The sequence below is a fragment of the Stegostoma tigrinum genome, chromosome 18, assembly GCF_030684315.1.
Source record: "Stegostoma tigrinum isolate sSteTig4 chromosome 18, sSteTig4.hap1, whole genome shotgun sequence".
Classification (NCBI taxonomy): Eukaryota; Metazoa; Chordata; class Chondrichthyes; order Orectolobiformes; family Stegostomatidae; genus Stegostoma; species Stegostoma tigrinum.
The window spans coordinates 27,339,665-27,352,215 of NC_081371.1; the positions used below are offsets into that span (position 1 = coordinate 27,339,665).

Here is a 12,551-nt window from a genome sequence, read left to right on the forward strand (position 1 = left end):
AAAAGCAGGGATGAACTATTGAGGCTTTATAAGGTTCTGGTCAGGCCACATTCGGAGTATTGTGTGCAGATTTGGGGCCCATATCTCATGAAGGATATCCTGGCCCTGGAGCGGGTTCAGAGGAGGTTCACAAGAATGGTGCCAGGAATGGAAAGCTTAACATATGAGGAACATTTGAAGACTCTGGGACTATACTCATTGGAGTTTAGAAGGATAAGGGAGGATCTGAATGGCCTGTACAGAGTGGATGTTGGGAAAATGCTTCCATTGGTAGGAGAGTCTAGGACCTGAGGGCACAGCCTTAGAGTAAAAGGAAGACCTTTTAGAACGGGGATAAGGAAAATATTCTTCAGGCAGAGAGTGGTGAATCTATGGAATTCACTACCACAGAAGGCTGTGCAGGCAAGGTCATTGAGTACATTTAAGACTGAAATAGATAGGCTCTTGATTATCAAGGGGAACAAGGGTTATGGGGAGAAAGCAGGAGAATGGGGTTGAGGAAATTATCAGCCATGATTGAATGGCGGAGCAGATTTGATGGGCTGACTGGTATAATTTCTGTTCCTATGTCTTATGGTCTTATGGTCTTAAGAAAGGAAAAAGCCACACTAATAGGGAGACAATATGTTTAATTTCTCCATCACTAGCACAACAGATAATGCAGGGAAGCCTGATAAGCAATGCAGGCAGTGCAGGTTCATGCATGCACCAAAAAATGTCCAGCTTTTAACACTATATACAAGGCGTTTGGCACCAGATGACTTTAGAATTTCCAATGCAAAAAGCAAAGGCCAGAATAATTGATTCAATAGCATGAGAAAACACATCTTAAAACCAGACAAATAAAGTATTTGAACCAAGCAAGACCTTGTACCAAACAGCATTAATGCAAGATCCATGAAATTTCTAGCCAAGCTACATGGTCACATGATGAGGATGACTAGGCCACAAAGTGAGCAGTGAGCCTCAAAGAATGTATTAAAACAATGGTACCAACCATAATATAGGAACAGAGGAACAATTCAGCCTCCCAAGGTCACTCCACCATTCAATACAATCATGGATAATCAATCACTTCAATGCCTTTTACTAAGCTCATTGCCGTAATCCTGTATGTCACTGGTAAAAATCAGAAAGCTAACAATGTCTACCTTAAACACACTCAAAAACTGGTGAGCGGGGATAGATTTAAGAAGGGCTGACGGACAATTTCTTCTCACAGAGATTGGTGCATATGGAATGGGCTGCCAGAGAAAGTGGTTTAGGCAGATACAATTCCAACATTCAAAAAACATTTGGATAGGTACATGGATAGGAAGGGTTTAGAGAGATGTGGACCAAATGCAGGTAATTGGAACTAGCTGAGTGGGCACCACAGTGAGTATGGACAAGTTTGGACGGAAGGGCCTGTTTCCATGCTGTATTACTCTATGATTTCATAACTCTGTGACTGAGCTTCAACAGCCCTCTGTGACAGGATCATATCCCTTTGAGTAAAAGATTTCTCCTCATCTCAGACCTAAGTGACTATCCCCTTAGTTTTAAATTGCGCCACTGGTTCTAAACTCCCCAACTAATGGAAACATCTCACCTGACTATCCCTTTCACTATTTTGTACGTTTCAATGAGATCATGTCATTCTTCAAAATTCTCGTGAATGCAAGCCCAGTTTACCCAATCTCTCTTCATAGGACAGTCCTGCCTTCCTAGGAATAAGTCTAGTTAATGTTCATTACATTGCTATTAGGCAACATCTTTCCTGAGATGAGGAGAATAAATCTGCACACAATACTCCAGGTACAGTTTAGCCAAGTTCCAATACAATTGAAGCAAGTTCACTGTTCCTGTACTCAAATCCTCATGCAATAAATGTTAACATTCCATTAACCTTCCTTGTTTTATTAGCATATTAGACTTCAGTGATGTTGCAAAGTTGGGTACATCTGTTAAGAGGCAGCCATCAGCTCTAATGAAAGAGAAAATCACTGGCTCTCACAGAAATCTCTAAGATCTCAGAGTAAACACCATCTAAATAAAGGTACTACAGTACACTTAGCTAATATACCTTACACAAGAATTCGATGGAGGAAGGTATTCCTAACTGGAGACAGCAGAGGAAGCAAGGAGCATTCCATAAGATGCATCTTGGCTGTAATTCTGAAGGATTAAGTTTTTTTTTGTTTATATAAGTGGAACAGCATACTGTTAGAATTTTGTGTTATTTGGGAGTAGTTAGTAGTTAAGGGGAAATTGTTTGGTTTGTTAGTAGTTCTGTTAATTCACTAACTCTTAGAGTTGGATAAATAAAATGTTAATTGTTGATTATAAAGTGAGTGAAAGGATGTCATTTCATTTAACTTCCCCTCCATAACAGATTGATGGCTTGCTGGGATGTGAACCTGCAACTTCCCGGACAAGCCCCCAGTCTGTTACAGAGGGGAGGTTAAATGAAATGAAATCCTTTCATTTGTAGAGTGACTGTCAAGATTTCATTTTATTTCACCTCTCCTTTATAACAGATTGGGAGGTGAGAGATGGCTATACCACTTTCACACATCCTTTAACAGGTTACGAGGTGAGGCGAGCTTCTATGGGTGTTTCAGTTTTAATTATCAGAGTGGTGTTGACCTCGTTTCCACTCTGGAACAGACTGAGGACTCGAGTCTGGGATCTGGCTAGTTTGTGTACGGTATCTGAACGGATCTGAATGGATTTTAACAGATTTGAATAGATTTCGGGTACGAAAGCTCCCAGCAGATTTTATCAGGCTTGGGGATTAATGTCTTAGATGTTTAAATAAAACTTAATTGAGAAGTACAAAACTTGTTGGTCCGAAATGTCAGCTTTTGTCCTCCTGAGATGCTGCTTGGCCTGCCGTGTTCATCCAGCTTCACACTTTGTTATCTTGTTTAATTTCAGTTGCATGCTGTTAGTTAAATCCAAAGTGGGGAAATGGCTGTTAACATTGCTAAAGAGGTTCTGGGGGTCAAAGATGCTTCCCAGATTTACCAAGAAAGTTTGGAACGTCAGAGGAATGATATATTTGTCGACATAGCAAACAGGCTAGATTTGGGTTTAACTAGAGAGAAGAAGAAAGCTGAAATTGTAAAGGAATTAGTCAAGTATTTAGGTATACCAGAGAAACGGTCAAGGGCAGTGAAGTTACAAAAAATTAAATTGAAAATTAGACAGTTGGAGTTGGAAGATAAAAGGAAAGAAGAGCTAAGACAGAAGAAAGGGAAAGAATGTTTGAGTTGGAAAAGATGGAAGTTGAAACTTGAAGCAAAAATGCTTCAAGTGGCAGAAGTAAAAGTACAAAATAGAAGTGAGGATGAACAAACTCATCGCAGCCAACAGCCTGGTAGGGAAATGTACAAATGTGTCCAAACATTACCAAAATTCAACGAAAATGATGTAGAAGCCTTTTTCTTCAATTTGAGAAATTGGCTAACCAGATGGAATGGCCAGAGAATGTGTGGGTAATGTTCATTCAGACCAAGTTGGTAGGCAGAGCTAGTAAGGTGTCTGCAGTGCTGTCAGAGGAGGTGTCAAGAGAACATGAAGAAGTAAAACAGGCTATTTTGAGTGCCTATGAATTGGTAGTAGAATGATATAGACAATGATTCAGATTTATGTTGAATTTGAAAGAACTAAACATTGTAATTTTAATAGATGGGTGACAGCATTAAAGACAGAAAAGATATATTTGGATCTTAGAGAGAGTATTCTGCTGGAGGAGCTCATAAACTCACTTCCAGAAATATTAAGAATTCACATTGAGGAACAGCAAGTTAAAACAGTGAGAAGAGCTCCAGAAATCGCAGATGAATACACATTAGTGCATGAACTTAAATTTAGCTTCCGACAGCAATATCATTCCATAAAGGATAGAAAATGGGAACAAGGGAGATCCTTCAATGAAAAGCAAAAAGTAGGTCACACTGGGAAAAGTTTACCACAGGTGAAAAAAGAAACCCAAGAGGCTGGAAAAGAAGCAAAAGGCCTCAGGTGTTTGTGCTGTAATAGAGAGGGACACACAAAGCCACAGTGCTGGTGTTTAAGAGAGGCACTGGGAAAAGGGATGTGGTAAAAAAAAAGGCTAAACCAGTGGTATTAGTTGATGTAGGGAGGGAAAACTCGAGAAGTTGAGGAGCTGCAGGATTTGCACCGCCTAGTCACGGGCCGGATAATAACAGAGTGCCTAATCTCTTCAAAGACTTCACCTCTGTGGTTAAGGTTTACTCAGGAAGAATGGGGAATAGTTAAAGAAGTTAAAATATTGAGAGATACGGGAGATGGTCAGTTTCTAACAGTGAGAGACTAAAGTATTTGTACTCCTTCTGAAATCTTACCAGAGACAGTGATAATTTATGCATTAAATGGAGAGAGATTTAGAGTTCCCCTGTGTAGGATGAGGCTGGAAAGCTCAATCAGGCAATGGCATTTAGTTCTGAAAGATTAATGGAGGTACAACAAAACACTGAGATGATAAAGGAATTATATAATAAAACCTACTCAATAAAGAAATCAGAATGTATTCCAGAATGTTATTTCTTTAAGGATCAAATCTTAAGATGGAAATGGAAACCTTGGCAGTTTAGTACAGTGGAAAAATGGATGCTAGTTCACCAGATTGTGTTGCAGGGAGCATACAGACAGGAGGTACTGCAGGTAGCACCTGTAGGAGGTCATCTAGGAGTAAGGAAGACTCAGGCCAAGATACTGAAGCATTTCTATTGGCCTGGATTACCTAAAAATCTGGTTGCATTTTGCCATATCTGTCATATGTATCAAATGGTAGGAAAGCCACAGACAATAATAAAACCAGCACCTTTGATTCCAATTCCAACATTTGAAGAACATTTCTCACAGGTTGTGATTGATTGTGTAGGTCTCCTCCCTAAAACTAAAAGTGGAATCCAGTATTTGCTAGGTATAATGTATGTTTCTACCAGATTTCTGGAGACAATTCCATTATGGAATGTCAAGGCAAAAAAGATTGTGGAGGAGTTGCTTGCTTTTTTTAACCCATTATGGAATACCCAAGGAGATTCAATGAGACCATGGATCCAATTTCACTGTCAATTATTTAAGGAGGTCATGGATAGTTTAGGCATCCAACTCAATAAGTCAAGTGTGTACTATCCTGAATCCCAGGGAGCATTGACATCAGATTCTAAAGACCAAGCTTCTTGCCAATTAGGATAAAGGTATCCCATTTCTGTTTTGGCTATTACAGATGCTCCAAATTGATTCAATTTACTCCATTTGCATTGATATTCAGTTACAAAGTTAAGAGGTCCTTTAAAATTAATTAAGGTAAAGTTGATAGTCTGAAGTCAGAGATCTCTTTATTGGATTATGTATCCAAGCTGAGAGAAAGATTAAACAGAGTTGATGAATTAGCTAGACAACATTTGAAGGTGGCACATCACATAATGAAGCAAGAAACAGATAAGGAACCTCAAATTTGTATGTTTGCCCATGTGGATAGACTACTGGTGCTGTTACCAGTGGTAGGAGATCCCTCCAAAGCAAAGTTAGTGGTCTCTATCAGATTGAGAAGAAATTAAGTCAGGTGAATTATCTGGTAAAGGTGCCAGATAGGAAAAAAAAATTGGGTATGTCAAGTGAACATGCTGAAACCTTACTATGACAGGGAAAGGGAACCAGAAAAACATGTTACTGCCTCTCAGAGTGAGGAGTCAATTCCAGATAATTTGGATTTTGATGTGCTGTAGAATAAAGTAAATAATGAGGAAGACTTTAAAGAATGTCTCAGGAAGAGAGAACTGAATTGAAAGGCTTGTTGCACACTATGAGGACATACATAGAAATAGAATGGGGAATCATAATACTATAGAACATGTGTTTGACATAGGGAATGCTGTTCTGATAAAACAACACTCCTACAGCCTTAATCCTTTCAAAGCAGCACAGGTACAGAAGTAAGTCAAAGAGCCGAGTCAAAGCGAGTGGAGTTTGCCAATCGTGTTGGTTCCCAAACCTGATATTACTCAATGATGCCGCATAGATTATCGGAAGATCAACGCTGTGACTAAATCAGACTCATACCCAGTTCCAAGGCTGGAGGACTGTGTGGAAAAAGTTGGGAAAGCCACTTATATCACAAAGTTGGACTTACTTCATGGTTACTGGCAAATACCTCTGTCAGAGAGAGTGAAAGACATTTCTGCTTTTGTAACACCAAATGGGCTGTATCAATTTAAGGTAATGCCCTTTGGAATGAGGAACGCACCAGCCACTTGTCAAATACAGGGTTGTGGCAGGATTGACTCATAATGCTTTCTATGTAAATAACTTGGTGATCTTTAGCAATTCATGGACAAATCACATGCTGCATATAGCAGAGCTTTTGAGAGATTACAGAAAACAATGTTGGTCATAAATTTGGCAAAGACAGAATTCACGAAGATGAAAGTGATGTTCTTAGGACACATCATCTGACATGGAAGGCTGACACTGAGGAATATGAAGACGAAGGCCATTGAGGAATTTCTAAGACCATCCTCAAAGCAAGAGGTGCTCTGCTTTCCAGGACTGAGCAGAGTCTACTGGAGGTTTGTACCAAACTTTAGTAGAGTAGTGGCACTTTTGACAGATTTGCTAAAGAAGAACACAAAATTCCAGTGGACAGAACAATGCCAGGAGGCATTTGAGAATTTAAAATCAGTTGTTAGCCACTGCATCCGGTTCAGCCACGCCAAAGTTCTTGAAACCCTTTGAAGTCGCGATCGACATAAGCGGCGTAGGGGTTGGAGCTGTGTTATTACAGGAGGATGATTGTAGAATTGAAAGGCCAATTGGTTATTTTTCAAGGAAACTCAATGTCTACCAGAGAAAATATTCAACCATTGAAAAATAGTTATTGGGTTTGGTACTGGTCTTACAACATTTTAATGTTTATATTGCAGACAATGTATCAGAAATAGCTGTGTACATTGATCACAATCAGTTAACATTTTTAGAGAGATTTAAGGACTAGAACACCAGACTATTTTATTAAAGTTTTATGTTTCAAGCACTTAATTTACAGATTGTACGTGTTGCTGATCATGAAAATGTTATTGCAGATGCATTATTATGGCTTAAAAGAAAAATGTGTATATAAAATAGAAACGGTATATGTATATAGAAGTTGTATGAAATGTGTAATTCTTGATCTACGTATCTAGTAATAATGGCTTTAAGATTAAGGGGGAAAATGAAGCCATCTTTTCATAATGATGGTTCATTTCTTCTTAAGGGGGAGGTATTGTGAAGTTAGGTAGAATATTTGAACTTAAGAACATAAGAACTAGGAGCAGGACTAGGTCGTTTGGCCCTTCGAGCCTGCTGTGACATTCTATAAGATCATGGCTGATCTTTTCATGGACTCAGATCCACTTACCCACGCTCTCACCATATCCCTTAATTCCGTTATTGTTCAAAAAAAATCTACCTTAGCTTTAAAAATGTTTACTGAAGTAGCGTCAACTACTTCACTGGGCAAGGAATTCCATAGATTAACAACCCTCTGAGTGAAGAAGTTCCTTCTCAATTCAGTCCTAAATCTGCTACCTCTAATCTTGAGGCTATGCTCTCTAGTTCTAGCTTCACCTGCCAGTGGGAACATCCTCTCTCCTTCTATCTTATCTATTCCCTTCATACTTTTATATGTTTCTATAAGATCTCCCCTCAGTCTTCTGAATTCCAATGAATATAATCCCAATCTACTCAGTCTCTCCTCATAAACCAACCCCCTCAACTCCATAATCAACCTAGTGAACCTCCTCTGCACCCCCTCCAGTGCCAGTACATCCTTCCTCAAGGAAGGAGACCAAAGCTGCACACAATACTCCAGGTGTGGCCTCACCAGCACCTTGTACAGCTGCAACATAACCCCTCTGCTTTTAAACTCAATCCCTTTAGCAATGAAGGATAAAGTTCCATTTGCCTTCCTAATTACTTGTTGTACCTGCAGACCAACCTTCTGTGAGTCATGGACAAGGACACCCAGGTCCCTCTGCATAGCAGCATGCTGCAACTTTTTACCATTCACGTAATAATCCCTTTTACTGTTACTCCTATCAAAATGTATGACTTCGCATTTATTTACATTGTATTCCATCTGCCAGACCTTTGCCCACTCATTCAATTTGTCTGTGTTCCTCTGCAAAATTTCATAGTCTTCTGCACACTTTGCTCTGCCACTCATCTTAGTGTCATCTGCAAACTTTGACACCTAAACGTGGTCCCCAACTCCAAATCATCTATTTAAATTGTAAACAATAAATTTATGTTTGTAAATTTGATGTTTGTAAAATGATAGGGGGGAAGAGTGTGTGGTCCATTTAAGAGATTACATGTTTTTCTTGGCTTGGAGATTAAAGAAAAAGTCTGCAGGCAGCAGCAGAAGCATACAGGGTTCTTGAAATTGAAACATTGTATCAGAAGGCTTTATTGTTAGCAGGTAAAGCAGCATTTTTACTAAGACAATAGGTTTTGAATCTTGCCAATTAATTTGAACCAGGCCCTAGATACCAAAGCCCAATTAAATTTAAAACTAAGGTTTTGACAACCTCAGACCAATCCTATTGTAAGAAATTAAAAGATCAAGGCTATGAAAGAAGAGGGCATTTGAAAATTGAGGTTTAGAGCGAACTGCCATCTGAAGGGAAACTCACTGGTTCACTCAGAAACCTAAATGCTCTCAGAGTAAGCCCTATTTGAAAATAAAATATTACGGCCCTCTTAGCGAATATTCCTGATACGTGAATTTGATGAAGGCATTCCTGATCAGAGGACAGCAGAAAAGGCAAAGAGCATTCTGGAAGATGTATCCTGGATGTAATTTCAAGGGATTAAGTTGTAATTTTTTAAATTATTATTTTAGTATTTATAAGTGGTAGTTATATCTATTTGGAACAGCATATCATTAGAATTTTGTGTTATTCGGGAATAGTTAGTAGTTAAGGGGGAATTGTTTGGTTTGGTACTAGTTCTGTTAATTTGTTAACTGTTAGAATTAGGTAAATAAATTGTTACTTGTTGATTATGAAGTGAATGAAAGGACTTCAATTCATTTAACCTCCCCTCTGTAACAGTGTATCACCAAAAACACCTAGGTGGCTTTGTACATCTACACTTTCAAACCTTTTACCATTTTAGAAATACTCTACACAACTGTTTCTCCTACCTAACTGGATCTACCTAACATCACATATTTCTACATTGTGTTCCATTTCACATGTTCTGACCCACTCAATAAGCCATATTAGGGTTTCACCAAACCTGTTGTGTGATTAAATTGTTGGTATTGAAAGGAAGAATGCAACAGTTTATCTCACAAGAAAGTATCACACAGATCATTTATTTTTCATCAAGGCAAGATAAGGTACAGAGTCATTTTGGTAAATGTATCCTTAGGATGTTGATAGTGGAGGGCTCAGAACAGTAATGCAGTTGAATGTCAAGGAACAAGATTAGATTCCCTCTTGTTGGAGGTGGTCACTGCCTGGCATTTGTGTTGCACGAATGTTATTTGCTACTTTTCAGCCCAAACCTGTAAATTATCCAGATGCTACTGCATTTGGGCATGAACTGCAGCAGTTCAAGAGGAACAGCTCAAAGTACTACCTTCTCAAGGGCAACAGGGATAGGCAATAAATGCTGGTCCAGCCAGCAATACTTATATCCCATGAATGAATTTTTAAAAATGGATGTTTTTAACATATACTGTTAGGTGACAAAATAATGCAACCATCAGTTTCGGTAAAAGCAACAATCAGAATGTGATTCCACTGCTTTATAGGAGGACTATAATTTGAAATTCATGTTTCTCTGTATATTTACAACAATCTTTGGCTAATAAATATATTACAATTTTTCTGAGATTTAATCTGGATTATAGGTTTGAGCAGTGACAGTTATAGATGATGTGTTTACAAAATATTTGTAATTCTCCCGAAAGGGTTAGCTCTCTTTTATTTCAATAAAATATAGAGTCAATGTTTGATACAATAAAAATGTTAAACAAGAAGGAAAGCTTATAGGAGTTCTTTCAGAATGAAATGTTACTTAAGAAATCTATATATTATTCATTTTCACCCCATGTGGAGACTTATAATTCTGGAACTACTTTAATTGCAGAGCACATAGCATTGCTGCTAAATTCTCCCAGCCCTACGGCTCTGAAACAACATTCAGCTACTATTAAACTTTCAAATGAAATCACTGGAGCTGCTTTACTCAATAATCACCATGACAATACAATCTAGCTGTGAAAGGAAATGCAGTACAATAAGTCTCAAAAAGGAAAAAAGAACTTATTGAAGATATGCTCCTGAAAAACGTATTCTGCTTAAGATTGGATAAATGCGGGAGAGGTAGGCACTGGAAGAAGTCTCTAAGGCTTTTCTTCTTGAACATAAATCAATGGTATCAGTTGTTCAAATGCATCCTTGTTAAACATTTATTAATCAATCTCAGAATATGATTCTGACAAAATCAAAGATACACTGTTGCAGATGGAGTTCACAGACACAAATTGAGCTACATCCAGACTCTGGATTCCAGCCTTTTCAAACAAAGTTTTTAATTAATGAGCCAATTCCTAACTCAACCATTTCAGTGCTGATAAGTCCATTGTTCAATAATTACATGGTGATGTGTAAAAGTCATCCAGTAAATAAATTCATGCAGATTGTCAAATTGTAATAACTACATTGGATCATGTAAAAAATTGCAGTCAGATGTAGGATTGGGACAGGCTAGTTGGGCTGACCAATTTTAAAAGTCTTGTATTTACATTCAGAGGATGAAATGTGTATTGTAGAATACACTTGCAGCATTTATTGAACTAATGTTGAAGCAGTTTTAAGTTAAACATTGGTGTCTGAAATCCCGTCTCTTTTTTTAGGTCTTACAAGGCTTCCTAAAATTTGAAAGTGGTGAAGTGCATGGATTCTCACAGCAAATTTATGATGGAGAGGGAGAGATAATGGGAACTGCAGATGCTGGAGAATTCCAAGATAATAAAATGTGAGGCTGGATGAACACAGCAGGCCAAGCAGCATCTCAGGAGCAGAAAAGCTGACGTTTCGGGCTAAGACCCTTCATCAGAAATGGAGGAGGCGAGGGTTCTGAAATGAATAGGGAGAGATGGAAGGAGGCGGATCAAAGATGGATAGAGGAGAAGATAGGTGGAGAGGAGAGAGACAAGATAAAGAGGCGAGGATGGAGCCAGTAGAGGTGAGTGTAGGTGGGGAGGAATGGAGGGGACAGGCCAGTCCAGGAGGGATGGACAGGTCAAGGGGGCGGGATGAGGTTAGTAGGTAGGAAATGGGGGTACGGCTTGAGTCGGGAGGATGGGATAGGTGAGACGAAGAACAGGTTAAGGAGGCGAGGATGAGCTGGGCTGTTTTTGGGATACAGTGGGGAGAGGGGAGATTTTGAAGCTTGTGAAATCTACATTGATATCATTGGTCTGCAGGGTTCCCAAGTGGAATATGAGCTGCTGTTCCTGCAACCTTCGGGTGGCATCATTATAGCACTGCAGGAGGCCCAGTATGGACATATCATCTAAGGAATGGGAGGGCAAGTTGAAATGGTTCGCGACTGGGAGGTGCAGTTGTTTATTGCAAACTGAGCGTAGGTGTTCTGCAAAGCGGTCCCCAACCCTCCGCTGGTTTCCATGATGTAGAGGAGGCCACAACGGGTACAGCGGATGCAGTATACCACATTGGCAGATGTGCAGGTGAACATCTGCTTGATGTGGAAAGTCTTCTTCGGGCCTGGGATGGGGTGAGAGAGGAGGTGTGGGGGTAGGTGTAGCACTTCTTGTGGTTGCAGGGGAAAGTGCTGGGTGTGGTGGGGTTGGAGGGGACTGTGGAGTGGACAAGGGAGTCACGGAGAGAGTGGTCCCTCTGGAAAGCAGACAGGGGTGGGGATGGAAAAATGTCTTTGGTGGTGGGGTCGGATTGCAGATGGCGGAAGTATTGGAGGATGATGCGTTGGATCCGGAGTTTGGTGGGGTGGTACGTGAGGATGAGGGGTATTCTCTTTTGGTGGTTATTGCGGGGACGGGGTGTGAGGGCTGAGTTGCCCCTCCGCCCACACGTCAACAAATACCAGTCACGTTTGGACACTGAGCAGTCTTTCCGCCGCCTCCGCCTCCACACTTACTTCTTTAACTGGGAGCCTAACCCTCCCTCCACTGACCCCTTCTCCCACTTCCAACACAAGCCCTCCTCCTGGACACCACCCCAAGGTCTCCCACTCTGCCTCGACCTCTTCATCTCCAACTGCCGTCGAGACATCAATCGCCTCAACCTTTCCACCCCTCTCACCCAATCTAACCCATCCCCTGCAGAATCTGCAGCCCTCCGCTCCAAACCCAACCTCACCATAAAACCCGCAGATAAGGGAGGCGCAGTTGTAGTATGGCGTACTGACCTCTACATCGCTGAGGCCAGGCACCAACTCTCCTACACCTCCTCCTACTGCCCCCTTGATCATGACCCCACCCCCAACCACCAAACCATCATCTC

The 12,551-nt window shown here is 40.2% G+C and overlaps 1 long non-coding RNA gene across 1 annotated transcript in view; it reads left to right on the forward strand.

Annotated features, from left to right (window-relative positions):
* The window catches only part of LOC125460665 (uncharacterized), a 52,433-nt gene extending 41,371 nt beyond the window's left edge, over positions 1-11,062 (forward strand). Inside the window, exon 6 of the long non-coding RNA XR_007249308.2 lies at positions 10,922-11,062. This is a non-coding gene — a long non-coding RNA (uncharacterized LOC125460665). The remainder of the gene's footprint in view (positions 1-10,921) is intronic.
* The last annotated feature ends 1,489 nt before the right edge of the window (positions 11,063-12,551 follow it).